Below are 18904 nucleotides of genomic sequence, written 5' to 3' on the forward strand. Positions count from 1 at the left end.
GCAAAAATGTCATTTTCAACTGCCATTTGTTTACCTTTTTCTACTCTTAATCTTATTTTCCTTTCTCTAATAATTGCTATAATGTATATACAATGAATATATATTGTATATATAATGACAATGGTACTCAAACTCTCACTTTGAGAAAAAACTAAAACCATATACAACATTCCCTTATAATGGTTAACTAGGTACTTCAGACCAACTCTTATACTGAGAGCAAAGGAAAAACCTGGACATCCCCTTTCCCCAGGCAAAATTAGAAAAACAAACATAAAATACCTCTTTGAAGGCATCAGACTGCTAAAAGGGCAGTAAAAAAAAAGCATGGAGGCTAAGATCTGGGAGAGTAAGGACAACATCAGAGGTGAGCCAAACATCTGGGGGCCGTTTTCTCAGGAAGCATCTGCCAATTCCGTAAGGGTGGCTGAGAAGCCGAGCTGAACTTGCCAGATTTACAAGGCTGGTGGGGATCAGGTGTTAATTATTAGAGGTAAGGAACCAACAAAGTACAGGGATAGAGAAACAGGGGGCTGATAACATTCCTGGTTTTATGTTGAGACTTCAAAGGATCATATCCTAGGATTAAAGAAAAAAGAAAATAGATCAGCCTTTGCAGACTCTGGAGAGCTCAGCTTTGAAACACTTTAGTCTCTGACTGGATTAAGATGATCTTTAAATTATCTCTATAATTTTTCATACATAATGTCCTAATAAAAAAATCCAGGTATAGGAGACTAAGACAGTATGCTAAAAATTAAGTGACACAAAAGCCTACAGGAAAACACTTACAGAGGATCAAGATAATAGTTATCCAATACAGACATGCTTAATATATTCCTTTTTTTCTTTTTTTAACCAAGAGCCATGAAAGACTGGCCGTGTTTCAAAATTTCAAATCATACTTTATTTCCTAATCCTTAAATTCGATCTGATTGATTGTTGAGGAATTTCCACAGCTGTTCTAAAGCCTCCTTTGGTCCACATACACCCAAAAAGAACACAACACCCACTAAAGTAAGAAAAATCAGTCCTCCAATCTAAAAGGAATTCATATGCCCACAGAAAGGCCCTCAAACTTGCTCTACTGGTACATTCCCCAAGAGGAAGCACATCCCATTAAGTTGCCACCAGAGAGTGAACTGTTGCAGGAAGCCACCATAGCTCAAATGACAAGTTTTCAAGCATTTTACATCACAACCATTACATATACACCTCTGTGTGTATCTATATGTAATGAATTGAAACACAAATTTCACAAAGTAATTCTTAGCTCCAGTAAGCAAGATAGAGTGATTGACAGAAGGATAGACATGTAGATTAATGGAATAAAACTGAGAGTCCAAGGGGGATAAAACCCATTAAAAACGAACAAGAATGGTAAGAGAGTTCAAAAAGAAAGCACAGTACAGTTGACTCTTGAACCTCCCGTGCAATTGAAAATCTAGGGTTACATTTATGGTCGGCCCTCTTTAATCCAAATCCACATCCTTGGATTCAACCAACTTTGGATCATGTAGTACTGCAGTATGTATTTGTTGAAAAAAATGTGCTTATAAATGGACTTACACAGTTCAAACCTAGGTTGTTCAAGGGTCAATAGTATTTTCAACCAATAGTGCTGGGACAACTATATACCCATATGCAAAAGAATGAAGTCAGGTCCCTTCTCACATCACACACAGATTAACTCAAAATAAATCACAGACTTAAATATAAGAGCTAAAACTATAAAACTCTTCACGATCTCTTCACAAGTTATCTTCACAATCTTCAGTTAGGCAGTGATCTCGAAGATACAACACCAAAAGCACAAGCAACAAAGAAAAAATAGATGAACTGGATTTCAGTAAAATTAAAATCTTTAGTGCTCCAAATGATAACATTAAGAAACTGAAAAGACAACCCCCAAAATAGGAGAAAATATTTCTGAAATACTTGATAAGGTCTTGTATCTAGACTATATAAAGAATACTTACACCTCAATAAAAAGATAACCCAATTTTTAAAATGAGCAAAGGGTCTGAATGAATATTTCTCCTAACATAAACAAAGCACGTGAAAGATGACCAACATCATTAGCCATTAGAGAAATGGGAATCCAAATTACAGTAAGATACCACTTCAAACTCATTAAGGATGGCTGTATCAACAGACAGACAATAACAAAAGCATCAACAGGATGTAGACAAACTGGAACCTTTCATACCTTGCTGGTGGATATGTAAAATGATGCCGCCACCCTGAAGAACAGTTTGTCAGTTCCTCAACATGTTAACCGTGGGATTACCCACGTGACCAGCAATTCCAAGCCTAGCGATATTCCCAAGAGGACTGAAAACATACATCAAACAGGAACTTGTGCCTGAATGTTCAGCATTACTTATTATAGCCAAATGCCCATCAAACGAAGAGTGGATAAATAACATGGGCTATATCTATACAAACGAACATTAATTATATCATAGAAAGTAATAAAGTACTGATACATGCTACAAGATGAATGAATCTTGAAAACATTACGCTAAGTGAAATAAGCAGTCACAAAAGATCACATATACATCCTATATGATGCCCAGAAAAGGCAAATCTATGATAGACACAAAGCAGAAGATCAGTAGTTACTTGGGGCTGGGGCTGGGGCTGGGGCTGGGGCTGGGTTTATGCGTGTAGGTGTGTGTATGTGCACATGAAGGAATGGGAAGCAGAGTTTCTTTTGGGAGTGACAAAAATGTCCTGAAATTAATTTGTGGTGATAGCTGCATTACTCCATGAATATATGAGAAAGACTTTGAACTGTATTCTTCAAATAGGTGAACTGTAATGATATGGAAATTAAATCTCAATAAAGATGCTAAAAAATTTTAGCGCCTTGTTACTTGTGATACACACTCTGATATTTTCCATTGCATTTCATTTAAAAATGTAATCTCTTAAATTCATTCTATAATCCACAAATGGGCCATGACAGGTAATTTAAAAAAACACTGCCACAGAGTCCTCTAACAGTACAACTGGCCACCTTCTCCCACCTATGAGCAGGATTAATCCCCTCAAACCTCACATCCCAGAAAAAGTCCCACTCTTCCTGGTCATCTATTATTTCCTGAGTTGTCATTGCCACACTGCTATGTATATCCTCATTTTCCCCAATTCCACATCCCCGACTAAATACTTTACTGGGCCTTCTGAAATTCCTAATTTGTGACAAGCAAACAGCCAATTTATGTTACCTTTACTATTCCTTATCATTGTCTACCCTCCCTCCAATTCTCCCTCATTGAGGACATTAGCAACTGGTACATAGTAGGTACCCTTATTCCGAGCATCACCATTTACTAACTTCATCATTCATGCAGACTGACTGACGTCTTTAATACTTCAGCCCTTTAATTCATTGCCCTCCTCACTTCCACAGATTTTCTCTTCTATTCCACCTCAGCAGCCCACTCCCAAGGCTACCCTAGATATTATCATTGTCAGAAGCTATTATATCTCTGTCTGTCATTATCTCTATTTCAAGCATCCTATCTGACCACCACATTCAATCCTTCTGGTTCTCTTACTTCATCCAACCACCACCCGGAACAATTCTAATTGAAATTTCCAATACATTGATGCTACCCCTTCCTTACTATCCATCCTGACTTCACTTCCTTTCTTGCCCATGTTAGATTTCATGATTCATTACCACCCCTCTAAGCATTCCCTTTAAAAAGCCCTAATTTCCCTTGTTCCCTTTTATTTTAGATTTTTAACATAAAATATTCTTAAAGTATAGTTAATTTACAATATTATGTTAGTTTCAGGTGTGCAGCATGGTAATTCAGAATTTTTAAAGATTATACTCCATTAAAAGTTATTATAAGATAATGGTTATAATTCCCTGTGCTACACAAGATATCCTTCTTGCTTATCTATTTTATACACAGAAGTTTTTATCTCTTAAATCCCATACCTTTGTCTCGCCCCTCTGCCTTTCCTTCCCCACCACTCGTAACCACTAGTTTGTCTTCTGTATCTGAGAGTCTGTTTCTGTTTTGCTATATATACTCATTTGTTTTTTTCACATATAAGTGATATCACACAGTATTTGTCTTTCTCTGACTTATTTCACTAAGCATAATATTCTCTAGTTCCATCTATGTTGCTGAATGGCAGAATTTCATTCTTTTATGCTGACCTAGTTTTATGTGTCAACTTGGCTACAGTTCTGCTATTCAATCAAATACTAATCTAAGTGTTGCTGTGAAGGTATTTTGTAGATGTAGTTAACATCCACAATCAGTTGACTTTAAGCAGAGGAGATTATCCTCAGTAGTGTTGGTGAGCCTCATCCAATCAGTTGAAAGGCCTTAAGAGCACAACTGAGGTTTTCCTGAGGAAGACAAAATTCTGCTTCAAGACTGCAGCATCAGCTCCTGTCCAAGAGTTTCTTGCCAGCCTGCCCTACAGATTTCCAACTTGTCAGCACCCATAATTGTGTAAGCAAATGCCTTGAAATTTCTTTATGTACACATATGTACATACATATTTCCTAGTGATTCTGTTTCTCTGGAGACTCTGACTGATACATTTGACAAAACCTCACCCCAGAGAAACTGAAACATTTGTCTTATCTTTGCTTATATTTAACCAGTTAAATAATGCTGGGTGGGGGAAAAAAATCACAAAACCAGGCTGACAGATACCACTTTAAATTCAAGACTTTCTAATGCTTAAATGGTCAATCAATACTTCATAAAAAACTGTTTTAAACACCCCCATTCCCCTCCCAGCTCATACCAATGAGAAAACAGAAAGCAGGAGAGAAGATGAAAGCCAAGAAGATAAACTTTTATCTTTCAGCAACCAAATTTCCTTGGAAGAACACACAGCTTTTCTGCATTCCCTATTTGATGCAAGACATCTTTCTAACAAAGGCCAATCTACTAGTGCTCTCCACCTCCTTTCCCGCATATTCTCCTTTTTATTCACTGAACCCTACATTTTTCTTTACCAACCAACCTACTTCTCTGTTCCACTTCATTAGAGAAATACCATCTGCAAATTCTTATATAATCTGGAATTAGGGAAAGATTTGCTAACCACAGCATACAACTTAGAAGTCAACAACCAGAAGGACTGGGAAGCTTAACTACTGAGGAAAAAAAAATTTCAGCATGACAAAACCATCACAAGCAAATTTAAAAAGCAAACAGTAAACTAGAAAAAATATTTCCAAAAAATAGCACAGAGCTATTTTCCCTAAATATAAATCCTACAAATCTAAAAAAAAAAAAAAAAAAAAAAAGAGTAACAAAGCAACAGAAAAATAGGCAAGGTTATGGATAGTTCACAATAAAAATGCCAACAGTCCTTAAAAGACAAAAGATGTTTAACCTCATTCATACTGGTAATGAGAAAAGCAGCAGGCATCCTTACACAGTGCTGGTGGAATGTTGGAACAATCTCTACAGATAGCACTTTGGCAATATCTATCAAAATTATAAATGCACATACACTCTGACCTAGCAATTCCACTTCCGGAAGTGTATCCTACACATTTCTATACAAGGGGGAAGTTATGTATGCACAAAGTAATCCATTGCACCATGGTTTTTGATAGCAAAAGACTGAAAACAACCTAAATGTACCTCAAAAAGGGGCTATATAAGAATGTTACACCTGTATAATGGTATTACTGATTAAATTTTTGAGTCTTCCCAAAATTCTTATATTGAAGCCCTGACCCCTAGGTAATAACCTAGGTAATCAGGTTTATAAGAGGTCATGATAGAGCCCCTATAATGGGATTAATGTCATAAAAAGAGGAAGAGAGAGCAGAGCACTCTTTCTCCATATGAAGTCACAGCGAGAAAGTGACATCTGAAAGTCAGAAGAGTCCTCACCAGGAACCAAATCTCCTGGCACCTTGATCTTAAACTTTACAGCCTCTAGAGCTGTGAAAAATAAATGTCTGTTTTTCAAGCCACCCAGTTTATGGTATTTTGTTATAGCAGCCCAAGCTAAGACAAATGGTATACCATGAAGGTGTTTAAAAAAAAAAAAGAATAAACATGCTATTTATGTACTAATAAGACTAATATGAAATCATCTCTAGGCTATACTGTTAAGTTAAAAGCAAAAGGTGAAAGATAATGTGCATGGTATGCAACTTAAAGAAAAAACACGGGAGGCACAGGACATATACAGGTAAGATACACAATCCTTCACTGTCAGTTCTGAAATCCATAAAGCTTTGAGAAATACAAGTTTATTGTAAATTTAGTACAAACCTATTTGGTGTCAAACCTGACCAAAAATTCCATAAGACAATCTGCAATTTTTATTTATCCTTGCTGTACTATATTTATGCTTTCAATACAGAAATCTTAATGTGTTTGATTATAGGATGTAACCCTTCCTCCTGCTAGGGTTTCTGGATAGTAGAGTAGATGCACTACATTACCTTTCTACAGTCCCCTCACCCCCCACCCCCCAAAAAACCCAAAACTTAATTCTGAAATACTTCTGGACCAAAGGTTTTGGAAAGGAATTATACATCTGTATTTACTTGCACACACATAAAGTATCTTTGAAAGGAAACTTAACACTGTTTCCATGCAAAGGAATGTGGTGGCTGGGCTGCACAGGGTACAAAGGAAATTTTTCACTGTATACCTTTTTAAATCTTTGAAATCTGAATCAGTAAATATACCACTTAGTCAAAAGATAAATAAAATCACTGAAAATTTAAAATTTTTAACAGAACAGACAAAGCCAGATGCTTTGGTTTTTTATTTAACTGAAAACTGACCCTTTCTTAAATCACAGGGAAATCTGTACTGTGATGGCTTTCCTTTATCTCACTTTTGGTTGACCCAAATGGCATCTGAGAGAGAATCCCCTTCTCAGGAGCAAGGCAGAGAATGGTGTACTTCCATTCCCATTAACAGCTTTTAGGAAATAGCAACCTCCCAATGTTTTTGATACATCATGCCAAGCAAAGCACGTGTGCTTGACTGTTTTTCTTTTCTAGTGTCCCCAGAAATATGACGGGGCTTAGGCCTCTCAGCAACAGGAAGCAGTGAAGCTCACACTTCTCAATATCAGAGAAAGGCTTAAGAAAGTGCTCCCAGCATAAATTTAGCCTTCGGTTTTCAGAAAGCTTCAACATAGTAGAGTTGGAGGACTCCAGTTAATATCTGACTAGCTTCTTTTCTACTACCTGCTTTTCATACTTTTCATACACCTATTTTGATACCCTGTTGTGTTTTCCAAAATGGATTTGAGATGACTATAAGGTCTGCATTTTCTTCTGACTTAGATTTTGACTAATCTGTATCACACTCTCAACTTTAACCAGAAATGAGGAGAGATGACATCTTGCTTTTTGTGGTTTATCTAGTGAGCGTTATTTTAAAAGGCAGAGCTAGAAATGTATATGGTTCAGAAGTTCCCAACATCCGGCGCTAAGCCTGATAACTAAAGAAATTCCCAATGAAATGCCTAACAATACTTGGTTTCTTGTATTAGGACATAAATGCACTTATGTTTGTTCTTATCTCCCATCAAGTTATACTCAGTGAAAATAGAGCCTGACTTCTACTTCCTGTGGCCCCCATATCACTTAATACCTGTTTTGGTATAGAGTGGTTTCTCAATAAATACTACCCGTGCAAAACCAGCATCATCTCCTAGTTGCTGTCCTCAAGGAGGAGCAAGAAATTTAATGTACCAATATAACCACAGAAACACTACTCAGAAAACTTAGAAAAACACAGAAAAGAAAGATAATAATTCCTAATGCTACTTAATAATCTCTAGAAAATGCTTAATGAACTGTTGTGGTTACCTTATCTCTAACAAATCTGCAGTCTTCACGTAGTCAAAGATCTCAGTAAGATCAAATTTAAAAGATATGACAGTATTCCATTTTCTTCAAATGTGGGTACATGATAAAGCTATTCTCAGCTCTTGGATTCCCATTCCCTTAGATATCTGCCAAAATAAACCTAGGAAAGCTCAGGCAATTCTCTGCAATGGGAAAGGTAAATGCGGCAAAACAACATTGTATCAGAGAATGTGGTAAATTTTCCCTTTAGTATTTGCTTTTGGAACATTTCCCACTTTTAAGGCAGAGAGGATTACTAGTCCAAATGTTAAAATCATTTCAGTCAATTCAGATTAGATGAGACGATCAAATTTTAACTAAACCCCCCGAGATGCAGAGGGAAAGAAAAAAAAAACTAATGTATTCTGGAGAATTTGAATGTATACTATACATCAAAGTGGTTTTAAATTTACTTCGCATTTAGCATTTGTTCCAAGTTAAAAAAAAAAAGTAAGTGACAACAATAGCTAAAATTTCTTTAACACATACATTCAGGGTTCCAGGTACTGTACATGCAGTACCTTAATATAAACCTCACAGCCCTAAGAGAGTATGTGCTATTATCACTCTCATCTGATAGATAATAAAACAGGCCCAAAGATGTTACATAACCAGAACAAGCCTATGCCATATAGTTAGGTAGATTTGGAGCATGGATTGAACTCAAGGCTGACCCTGAAGTCCATGCTAGCAACCTTAACTATTAAGTTTGGGCACCTTAACTTTCTAAAGGATTGGCAGATTTTAACCAAACCTAACACACCACCAAAGGGTAACAGGAGACACAGACATATATTTGTGCTGTATTTGCTATATCTGTGACATAATCCACCACCCTGAAAAAGAATGGCAATTAGTAAGTTTTCTGAGGAATAATCTTTCTATTAAAAAATTAAAAAAGAGAGTTCCAAAAGCCTTTACAGTTCTAAATCCAAAAAGGTAAGCCACTTGTCTATGGCTTTAGAGCCTGTTGATGACAAAGTCCAGATGACAGCAATGAGAAGTGAACCCACGTCTGATTCCTGGACAGGTCTATTTCCACCTATTACCCTGAAATGACAGGACAGTTTATCTTAATACTCCTGTCACCTTTTAGGTAATAAAAGTTTGTTGACTCAGAACTCATTTCTGTAATCAAAGTTCAAGTTAATCCACATTAGAAGCAAGAAGACAAAGCTGCTGAATGTTCATGTAAGGAGCTCATGACTAAGACAATAAGCATCACAGCTCACAGAAATAGGCAAATGATTCATATCTAAAACTATGTGGCTATAATGACTTCCTTGCACTACATGAATCAGAATGGCTACTATCCATACCACTGACCTGACCAGAGACCTCTAGAGAGCTGGCATCTTAGTATCAGGCATTATTTTATACACGTGCAACAAAGCATCTCAGCTATCTAGATGACTCAAATATGTCAAAATGGAACTCACTGACAAAGTGAGACAGTAAGAATCAGGTGTCTATTCAACAACCTCTTAATTGCCACTAGGATAGTTTGTGATTAGTGACTTAAGTTATTTCAAGTTGTTTTACTGAGGATGAGTATCATCACAAGGTTATTTCCATAATATTAGGCATCGAGCAAATATTTAAGATTCTAACTTCATTAATTTCGGTAGAATTTATTCTTAAACTAATTTCCTCTCCCAGTGGCTTTTTCCCCAGGATTTAAAGGAATATGAAGGCTACTGTTTCCTATTCTGCCAGGACACTTAAAGGGGGCTCTTTTCAAACTCATTAATGGAATATGCTTACTAAAAGAATCAGTGCTACCTTTTCCTTTAAAGATAATGTAGAGTGGAATGGGGGGTGACTGCTAATGGTGTGGGATTTCTTCTTGGAGTGATGAAAATGTCCTGGAATTAGATAGTGGTGATCAGTGCATAACTTTGTGACTATATTAAAAACCACTGACGCACACTCTAAAAGGGTAAATTTATAGTATGTGAATAATATCTTGAAAAAGCTGTTATTTTTGAAAACCAACAGAATTTAGAAAACAAAGCAAAAAAAAAAAAAACCCTCTGGTTTGATATGTATATACAGCCTGACTGAAAATGTGTATCAGTAACTCTTACTGGAATCTCACATATGTTAACTAGGTAAAGCAATAAAAGTTTAGTATCTAGAGATTTTCATTCCTTATCTTAATAATGTATTATTTTATTTCCTTATTTGTACTCTAAATCAGAGAATGATAAGCTCACCTGAAATTCTTTCACATCCAAAACAAATGCTAAAACATACTAAGCAGTGAGTAGAAAAGAGATGTAATGTGGATAAATTAGTATTATTTTGAGTTTTAGGCCCACATGCCTCACCAACAGTATTAGTAAAGGAAGAATTTAAAATTAAACATTTCTAACAAGCATTTCTAAAATGTTACTAGAAAACAAACATTTCTAATAAAACTTTCATGCCATTTATTTCCTTTGTTCTAACTTTTCCACTTTTTGAGTATTCAGAAACTTTTCAAGCAATATTCACAAAAGGACAAATGCAGTTATTTTAGACCCCTATTGAAGTATTATTCTGTGTGCGTGTCTCTGTATGTATATAAGCCACACAGAGACACACACACACATAAAAAAATTTTAGACAAGCTTTAATTTTAGGAGAGTCAATGATTCAGAAGTGATAGGAAAAAAACCAATATTGAAGTGGTTCAAAAGCCGCTACTCTCAAGACCGATAATATGAACTGATCATTTAGCGGCAGGGAAGACAGTTTGCATGAGGCTTCCAAAACCTTACAGAGAACATCAAATGCTTTTTCTTTTCTTTTCTTTTTTTTTAATAAAGGCTTGAGGTCAAATATTATCAACCGTAAAGAACTTTTCATCCATCTGATTTTTACTGAACACTTAGCATACTCCAGACTAGGTGCTGGAGACGCAGATCCAAGACAAACTTGTCCTCAAGGAAGTCCCATTTTGATTGCTTGTTTATGTCAGGTACACGAAACATGTTCACTTATAGCATCTGATCCCCTAGGTTTAACCCACAGCAGGAGATTCTGAAGTAAACATTACAGATGACTGTAAAGAAATATATAAAAGCTGTTGTACATTTAGATCAAATTTAACTCTGCTTACTAATATGTGTAACATTACACTAGAAGTTCCAGGTGCACTACTAAAAAACAGTAAAATGACACAGAGTGTAAATACACCTTCGTTAACACACATAATTTATACAATCGTCTTATTTAAAGATACATCTATTTTATTTCAGTCAAAGTATCTTCGTTCATTAAAGGATGTTTCTCTTTACCCTCAAACTCTGGGTATAGTACTGAACAGTTGCTGAATGAATGAATGAATGAAATAAACAGATGTTCTAATTACCAAGGAGGTACTCGCTGAATGCTTATCTCAAAACACAATGGACTGACAGACCAGAATTCAATTGGAAAGATCACTGAATCTCAGAGGTAAAAATAGTAACCATTGGACATTGATACCGTGCAGTCAACGTGTTATTAAGTTCACAGTAAACATATGATGGGAAACTTTCAGAAATTAAAATGAAACATGTTCATCACAATACTTTAAAATAGACTTGGTTCCACCACCTAAGGGTTGGGAACACAAACGCAAGACAAAGAGACGGGAGAGTAGGGTGAAACAGTCAAAAGGTCACCATCGAGTGACCCTCAAGAGAAATGCGCGCTGACCACTGAACTCGCGCCGAGCTTGACGGACACCTCCCGTCGAAGCCACGGGCCCCGGCTGTCCCTCGCGGCCCGGAGCTGAAGGCCACCCGAGCCCCTTTCGACGCCGCCGCCTGCGTTTGCCCAGAACATTAGCACAAAGAAACCACCGAGAAACAAAACACCGTCCCCGTGGGCGCCGGGCAGGCTTCGAGACCTGGCGATCAGAACGCTCTCCGCTGCTCCCCGCCGCCGGGAGAGGTAGCCAGGGCGCGGCGGACCGCCAGGGAGCCTCAGTCCCGACCTTCCCGAAGTGTTTCAGAACTTGCCACCCGCCCCCCGCTCCATTTTCCCCTCCCGACGTGGACGCGGGACCCGCGCAAGGAGGGAGCGCTAGGACCGACGGGCGGAGCTGGGACGACAGGCGCGGGGGGGTGGCGGCCAGGGCGCGCCGGAGTCCCGCAGCCCCACGCCCCCTGGCCTGCCCCGCTTCCCCGACCGCTATTGTTCCCGCGCCGCCCCAGCCGGCCGCGCGCCCCCCGCCTGCCGCGCGCTCCCGGCCCCACTCCCGGGAGGGGGTCACGGCTGAGGAGAGGCGGCGGCGGCGGCACAATAACATAAACACGGCGGGGCCGCCGGCCGCCCCGGCCCTGCGGCACCCGCCGCACTCACCCGGCAGTGCAGCGAACGACGACAGGAAAGCCCGGCGGCGGGGACCGGCGCCGTCCCGGCGGTCGCCGCGGCCGTTACCCAGCCTTGCTCGCGGCTCCGCGCTCCGGGCCGCGTCGTCCGGCCTCCGCCGCTCCGCTGAGTAACAGGGACGCGGGCCGTCACCGCGCACGCCCGCGCACGTCATCGCGCAGGGCCCCGCCCCCGCGTTTTGCGAGCGGCTCGAGGGGCGGGGCAGCCCTGGGGCCCGGATCGTGGGGGCGGGGCCCTCAGTCCGGGGGCGGGGCTACTGTAGGGGACCGGGAGGATTTGCTGGGGTCGCCCGAAGGCGCAGCTGCCGAGAGCGCCTCTGAGAGCCGCGTGTGAGGGGCGTGGCGGGGAGCCGAAGGGGTGGGGCCCTCCTCCTGGCACGTGGCGGTGTGTGGCCTGAGCGCCCCGTTTGTGTGTAAGGGCCGTCAGCTAGTCCGCGCCAAAGCCTCAGGGGCTCCTCGCCCCAGGATTTAAAGGTCAGGTGCACTTAGATCAGACCCCCCCGGGGAGCAGGCACCCCGGCCAGGGCACACATCTGAGAGACGAAGAACTCTTTACCTTGACCGGCAGTGCGTTCCAGTCTGAGGACACCTGCTCTGGGTCCAGCAATCCTCAAGCTAGTAGTCTCTTCAACCGTCTGCTAAAAGCTGCCTCCTGCTTTCCCGAAATCCACTTCCTACAAGATTCCATGCATTACCCTATTTGTCTCTGGGCCCCACAAGGCGCGTAGATGTTAGTTATAGAAGTGACAAATTGGCAAGCCCTTAAATATCCAGCAATGAGTGGAAAGATGTCTAAATTACATACATGCTTGCAATAGAATCCATTTTAGCAATTTAAATGCCATTTGATCAAGAGATTCTTAACAACATAGGAAAATGTTCATTATACATCATTAAAAGAGAAGCAAGTCTATATATATAGTCTATATGTAGAGAATGATCCTAGTTATGTATTATGTATACATAGAGCCTGGAAAGAAACGTGCCAAATTATTTTAACGGTAGTTCATCATTGGACTGTGACTAGGTTCTCTTTTACTCTTTGAGTATTTTTCCATAGTTTACAAATTATATTCATCATCAGAAAAAAGTGTATTACTTTAATAATGAATAATCCATATTTGTTGAATAAATGAGTGAATTCAGATAGGCTGTCTTCCACGTCATGTCCAGTGATTCTGAAATGAAACAAAATGTGAACATTCATGCATTCTCTCCCCAATTCCTCCCTTCTTCTCAGGCTTATTTCCTTCCTTCCCTTATTTCTCAGATAAATATGTATTACATATCCATTCTGTGCCAGGTACTGTGCTAGCACTGGCAATATGATGAAGCTTACAGATTTAATCACTATAATACAGAAATAATAACAGTAAACCTACAAAATGATCACCACATTATAATACAAACGGATATGGATACCCAGTGTTATGGAACTAATTGATGGAATTAAGAAAGGCAGGAAAGCCTTCCTTGGGGAAATGCCTCTTGAACTGAGAATAGATTTAACTAGGCAGAAAATATTTCAGACAGACATAACAGAGTGCAAGGGTCCTGTGGTAATGTGGAGCATGGCAGATTAGAGAGATTGAGGACAGATCAGTGCCACTGGAAGAGGAAGGAAGAAGAGGCTATGAGATGAGTTGATTTGGAAGATTGGAAAAGGACCAAACCTGGTGCAGCCATACCACCCATGTTGAAAACCTTGTCTTTATCCTAAATGCAATGGGAAACCCCTGACATGCTTCAGCAAAGGGGGTGGCATGGTCAGCATGGCATCTTGAAAGATTCCTTGTTGGAAGGAGGCCAGATAGATACAGGAGTAGTCTAGATGGCAGATGGTAGAAGCTTGGTCAGGGTGATGGTCACGGAAACAGTAAGGGGAAGGATCTGAAGACCATTTAGGAGATCCAGTGACAGAACTTGGCGATAGATTAGATGAGCAGTGAAGGAAAGGGAGTCATCAAGGAAAAGTCACAGGTTTCTTGCTTGTAGGCAGCGATGGATGTGGGTGCTGGTTCACTGAGATGGGAATCTTGGAAGAGGACAGGGATTGAGTGGAAAGATTGTGAGAGCAGATAGTTGAAGCCTTTTGATCTGTCCAAAAGAGATGCCAAGCCGTTGGGTATACAGAGCTGGGCTCAGGTGGATAAGAGATGAATCATTAACAGATAGTGATGACTTGTAGCCTCGGGTGTGGATGAGCTAGCCTAGGCCTGAGGAAGGAAGGGTAGTGAGCCAGAGAAAGAAGAGGGCAGGGAGCCAGACTTCAGGAATTCAGCACTGCATGGCTAAGAAAACAAAGAACTGAGAAGGAGCTACCAGGAGATAGAAGGAAAACCAGGAGAGAGGGATTCAAGAAAGAAGGAGTGATCAATAATATCAAATATAAGAGGAGGCTTAAAATTCTGGGATACTTAGATCCGGAAGCGGTTTAGAGTGGGCTGAGGAATGAATGAGAGATTGAAAATGAAATGGTGGATATTGATGAGTCAGGCAGTGAAAAAAGACACAAACATATTTTACGTCTGATAAGAAGACTGTTGAGAGGGAAAGGTGAGATAGAAGGAAAAAGCATGACTGTAAGTTTCCTGGGAGGGTGGGCCGGGGGAGGTGTAGAGGTTGTGTGATTGGACACGCAGGTGGAAGCATTGACAGATACCTCCTGTTCCCCATCAGATAACATTAAAGACCTGAAGGTAACAAAAGACAGTATAATCAGAGCAGTTGTGAGATGAGGGGTATGGCAGAACAGAGCTCCCAAGGTTCATGCTAGTTTTTATAATGTTATTAATAGCCTCTCTTTCTTTCAGCAGAGAGGGTTTCAGACTTAGTACCAGCCTGCCACTGTCAGCTTCCAATTATCTACATCTAGAAAGGATGTCCTGCAGGTTTACATGTGTGTATGTGCATGTGTTTGATTTCAAAAGGCATTTCACTACTTGTGATTGAATATAATCATCCCTGATATTCTGCAGATTCAAAACCCTTTTTGTAACCCAGACAGGACTCTGGCCTCCTCCTTCCTTTTCATGGCATTGTTCTTTGTTAATGTATTATGGTTCCTTGTGAACCTACTGGGGCTGGCTCAGAAAAAGAGGAAAAGCTAAGGAATTCTTTTATTATTGGCATTCTTCCCCTAATATTCTGCCCCTACTTCCCACAGCTTAGACATACCTATGCTAAATTGCCCTCTATCCATCCACATCCACATATTGAAGATAGTCAATATTTATCCCCTGGAGAAAAGTACAATGGGAATTGAATAGGATGGGAAGAACATGTCACTAAAGTCCTGTAACAATAAATAAAATCCTTGCTGTTGTTTTAAATAAATATATATTTAGGAAGAAGTGTTTTCATCACATCTCTCAACAAGGATTCTCTGCCTCCTTTACAATCCCCTCATCTCCAGTTTCTTCCAGCCCAGTGGAATTTTGCCATTTGTAACTCCTGTAATTGCACAGAAGATTTGTCTAGGTCCCATGGCAGAGAGAAAAAGAGCATCTCATTACTGGTCCCTCTCCCTTGGAAGTTTTAGGGAGGCTACATCTCCATTGCTCCTCTATCTCCATCTCTCACTTCATCTTCATCCCCCCTTCCATCTTCATCTCTAGCTAGTGGGAAGAGATGGGGACCATCCTGTTTGGATCCCCTTGCGTGGGCACATACCCACACACTTAGAGAAGATGGGACCATGCAGAGTGACATCACGTTCAGACACCTGGCTCAACCTACCCTCAACAGCAGGCTGGGGCATCAGGACCCGGGAGGCAGAATTTCCCCGTTGTTTCAGAGGTCAGCAGCCCTGAGAGAAAGACTGGACAGGGCTGAAAGAGGCAAGCCAAAGAGAAAACAAAACACCAAGAGCTGGCCTGTGGAGCAGAGATTTTAAACACAAAAGAAAAAAAAACAAAAAACAAAAAAACACTACACAAAAACCAAAATCCCCCGAGGAGACTTGCCAAGGCACTAGATTTCTCCTCACCCCCAAAAAGCCCCACAAGCTTATAGGCCTGAGGGAAGAAGTCTAAGAGCTCCAAGTAAAAGATGAGTTCAAGGATTATTGAGTTACTCAGTTGCCATCGAAAAGCCAGGATTCAAAATGGCATATATAAGGGCATAGCTCTAGAATCCTTGCTAAGTCAGAGAAATAGAGACGATACTTGAAGGGGTGTATCCAGGAGCTGGGTTTTCCTGGGCACGTCAAGTGGAAAGGCTGAGGGCAAGGAAATTGAAAGTACTCCTGAGAGGATCAGGATAAGGACTCTGGGGTCTGGGCCGGACAGGAAGGCCAGTGAGGCCAAGTGGAGGGCAAATAGATTGGGGCAAAATTCACACAAGGAGCAAGGGCTTTGGGTACTTTAGGACTGAGAATGGTTAGCAGTGCACATAAGGGCATGCCAGAGGGAGAGGGACAGAGAGGAATAAGATGAGATAACGTGGTTTAAGTTTCCGACGTGGAGCAGCCCCTAGGCATGCTCACTACTGTGAATTATTGGTCTAAAGTAGAATTAAAGATTCCTCAAAGTGAGTAGTCAAGGTACAGTTTGCTTTTTCTGTTCGACAAGTAGTTTGACCAGATGTCCCAGGTCGTCCAGGATGGGCCCAGTCTGTATTTGCTGTTCCGGTGTAATTATTAATAATACTTCCCACACTTTCAAAAGGATCCAGGTTAATGACTAAATCCAATGGCAACAGTAATAGAAGCAGCAGTGGTGGTGGCAGAACTGGCTATGGCCCAGGAGAGACGAGGGGATCTGTGTGAGCGCAGGGCTGGGACCCCAGGGGGAGGCAACTTCCCATCATTCTCCGGAGCCCATCCCTGGGGCATCTGCACAAATATGAAGGCTTTGACCTGAACTCAAGGACAGACACTGCCCATACTCAGACAGTTAACTTTGTTTACTACAAAATTGTAGTTTTTTACAAAGTAAAGATACAACATAGACATTGCGATAAAGTGTATCAGGGAATTACTAGAGTTCTTCAAAGAGTTTAGAATACCTGGTTTTGAAAACTGCTACAACGTGGCAAAGCAAATGTCTACAGGCTTATTTCTGCTGAAATAAAAATTAAGGATTGTTTTATTCAATGAAAAAGGATACCATTTTCACATGAAGCTGCAGGTGAACCAATTCCTAGTGAGGAAGATAATTTTAAAATTAATTAGTCCTTGTAATCGATGACACAGCAAGACAGCAATAATGCACAGATAGGTGTTTTGAATTATACACAAATTGTGAAGCCACTTTTGGTTTCTTGTTCACCTTCCACAAGTTACAGAAAATATCAGAGGAAATGCTAAAATGATATTGCCTAAATTTACATTTAAAATGATAGGACTTATATAAAACTACCTTTTACAAAGACTTAAATCTTTCTGGGAAAGTTCTTTCTTAATAATCATCAGTTCCAGATATACTAAAATTTATGATTTTAAATAAATTTATCAAAAATATATCCTGATGTTACCACAGGCTATAAAATATGCTAAACAGCACCAGCAGCCGTGGCATCCACAAATTCTTCTCAAAGTTTAAAATTATCAAAAATTACTTGTAGTCTTCACTTGCCAAGAGCAACTGATGTCACTTTCAAGTATATCCAAAAAATTGTATCCATTGAAAGTTGTAAAGCACGATTTTTCAGTTATACATGAACATATATATATTCATTGTCACATTTTTTTTCTCTGTGAGCTACCATAAGATCTTGTGTATATTTCCTTGAAAGTTGATTTTTAAAAAGTTGTTAAAACTATGTTTTGATGACCTGACAAATAAATTTACAGAAAAATGACCCAGAAATTACTATGATCAATCAAGATACCACATTAATAAAGTATTATATTTCATTATAAAAATTATGATATCAAAAACAAATAGTATGAAATAATGTAAAATTATGGCACTAAAAGTACAATCTTTTTTGCATTTTGTAGATTTATGCTGTTACTCATGAATCATTATTAACCTCATTATATTTTATAAGTAAAGTACTTTAAAGGAAAAAGATTTATACTTTAGTACTTTGAATGGTATTTTTTTCCATGCTTTTGAACAGGGGTCTTCTGTTTTCATTTTGTACCAGGTCTACAATTATATAGCTGGCCCTGCTTTGGGCAGTGAATTTACCCAGAGTGATTGTATGATACGGGATACAAACATGCCCAAATACCTTGTGAATGTCAGGAAATAAGGAAATGGCAGAAGGAAAGCTTGGCAAAGAAATAGCAGACCTCTCAAAACAGAGGGGCTTGGGCCCTGGGGAATGAATGCCAGCACTTGCTACGAGGACTGAAAAGGCAGCTCTGTCTTCAGGGAGGCCAAAGGCGGTCAAGGTCGGGAAGGGAGAGAAGTGTTCCATGGAATCCTGGGGGAGGAGGTCATTGCTGTTGATTGGTTTGTTTCCCCTCAGCAAGGTTCAAGTGAAGGTGGAGACAGGTGAGATGGCTCAGACAAGCTCAGCTTTAAGCAAGGAATTACCTCAAGGATGAGGCTGGGGGGTGGAAGCTGCCTTGCTCATCAAGGAGGTTAACTTTTAATTTTATTAAGACTTCTGCAAGGCATTTGCATTATATGTTTGTATCAGACACTATCCCCAGAGGAAATAAGTAACGGAGTAATTAAGGAGAGTTTAATAAAGGGCTATTTCCAGAGGTGTG

The 18904-nt window shown here is 40.1% G+C and overlaps 1 protein-coding gene across 4 annotated transcripts in view; it reads right to left on the reverse strand.

Annotated features, from left to right (window-relative positions):
• Positions 1-12360, reverse strand: part of MAPK8 (mitogen-activated protein kinase 8) — a 90302-nt gene extending 77942 nt beyond the window's left edge. For all 4 annotated transcript variants that reach the window (XM_072971161.1, XM_072971163.1, XM_072971162.1 and 1 more), the window contains exon 1: positions 12209-12360. The gene's annotated coding sequence lies outside the window, so the exon portion shown is untranslated. The remainder of the gene's footprint in view (positions 1-12208) is intronic.
• Between the last annotated feature and the right edge of the window lie 6544 nt (positions 12361-18904).

This window comes from Vicugna pacos, chromosome 11, assembly GCF_048564905.1.
Source record: "Vicugna pacos chromosome 11, VicPac4, whole genome shotgun sequence".
In the NCBI taxonomy this organism is placed as follows: Eukaryota; Metazoa; Chordata; class Mammalia; order Artiodactyla; family Camelidae; genus Vicugna; species Vicugna pacos.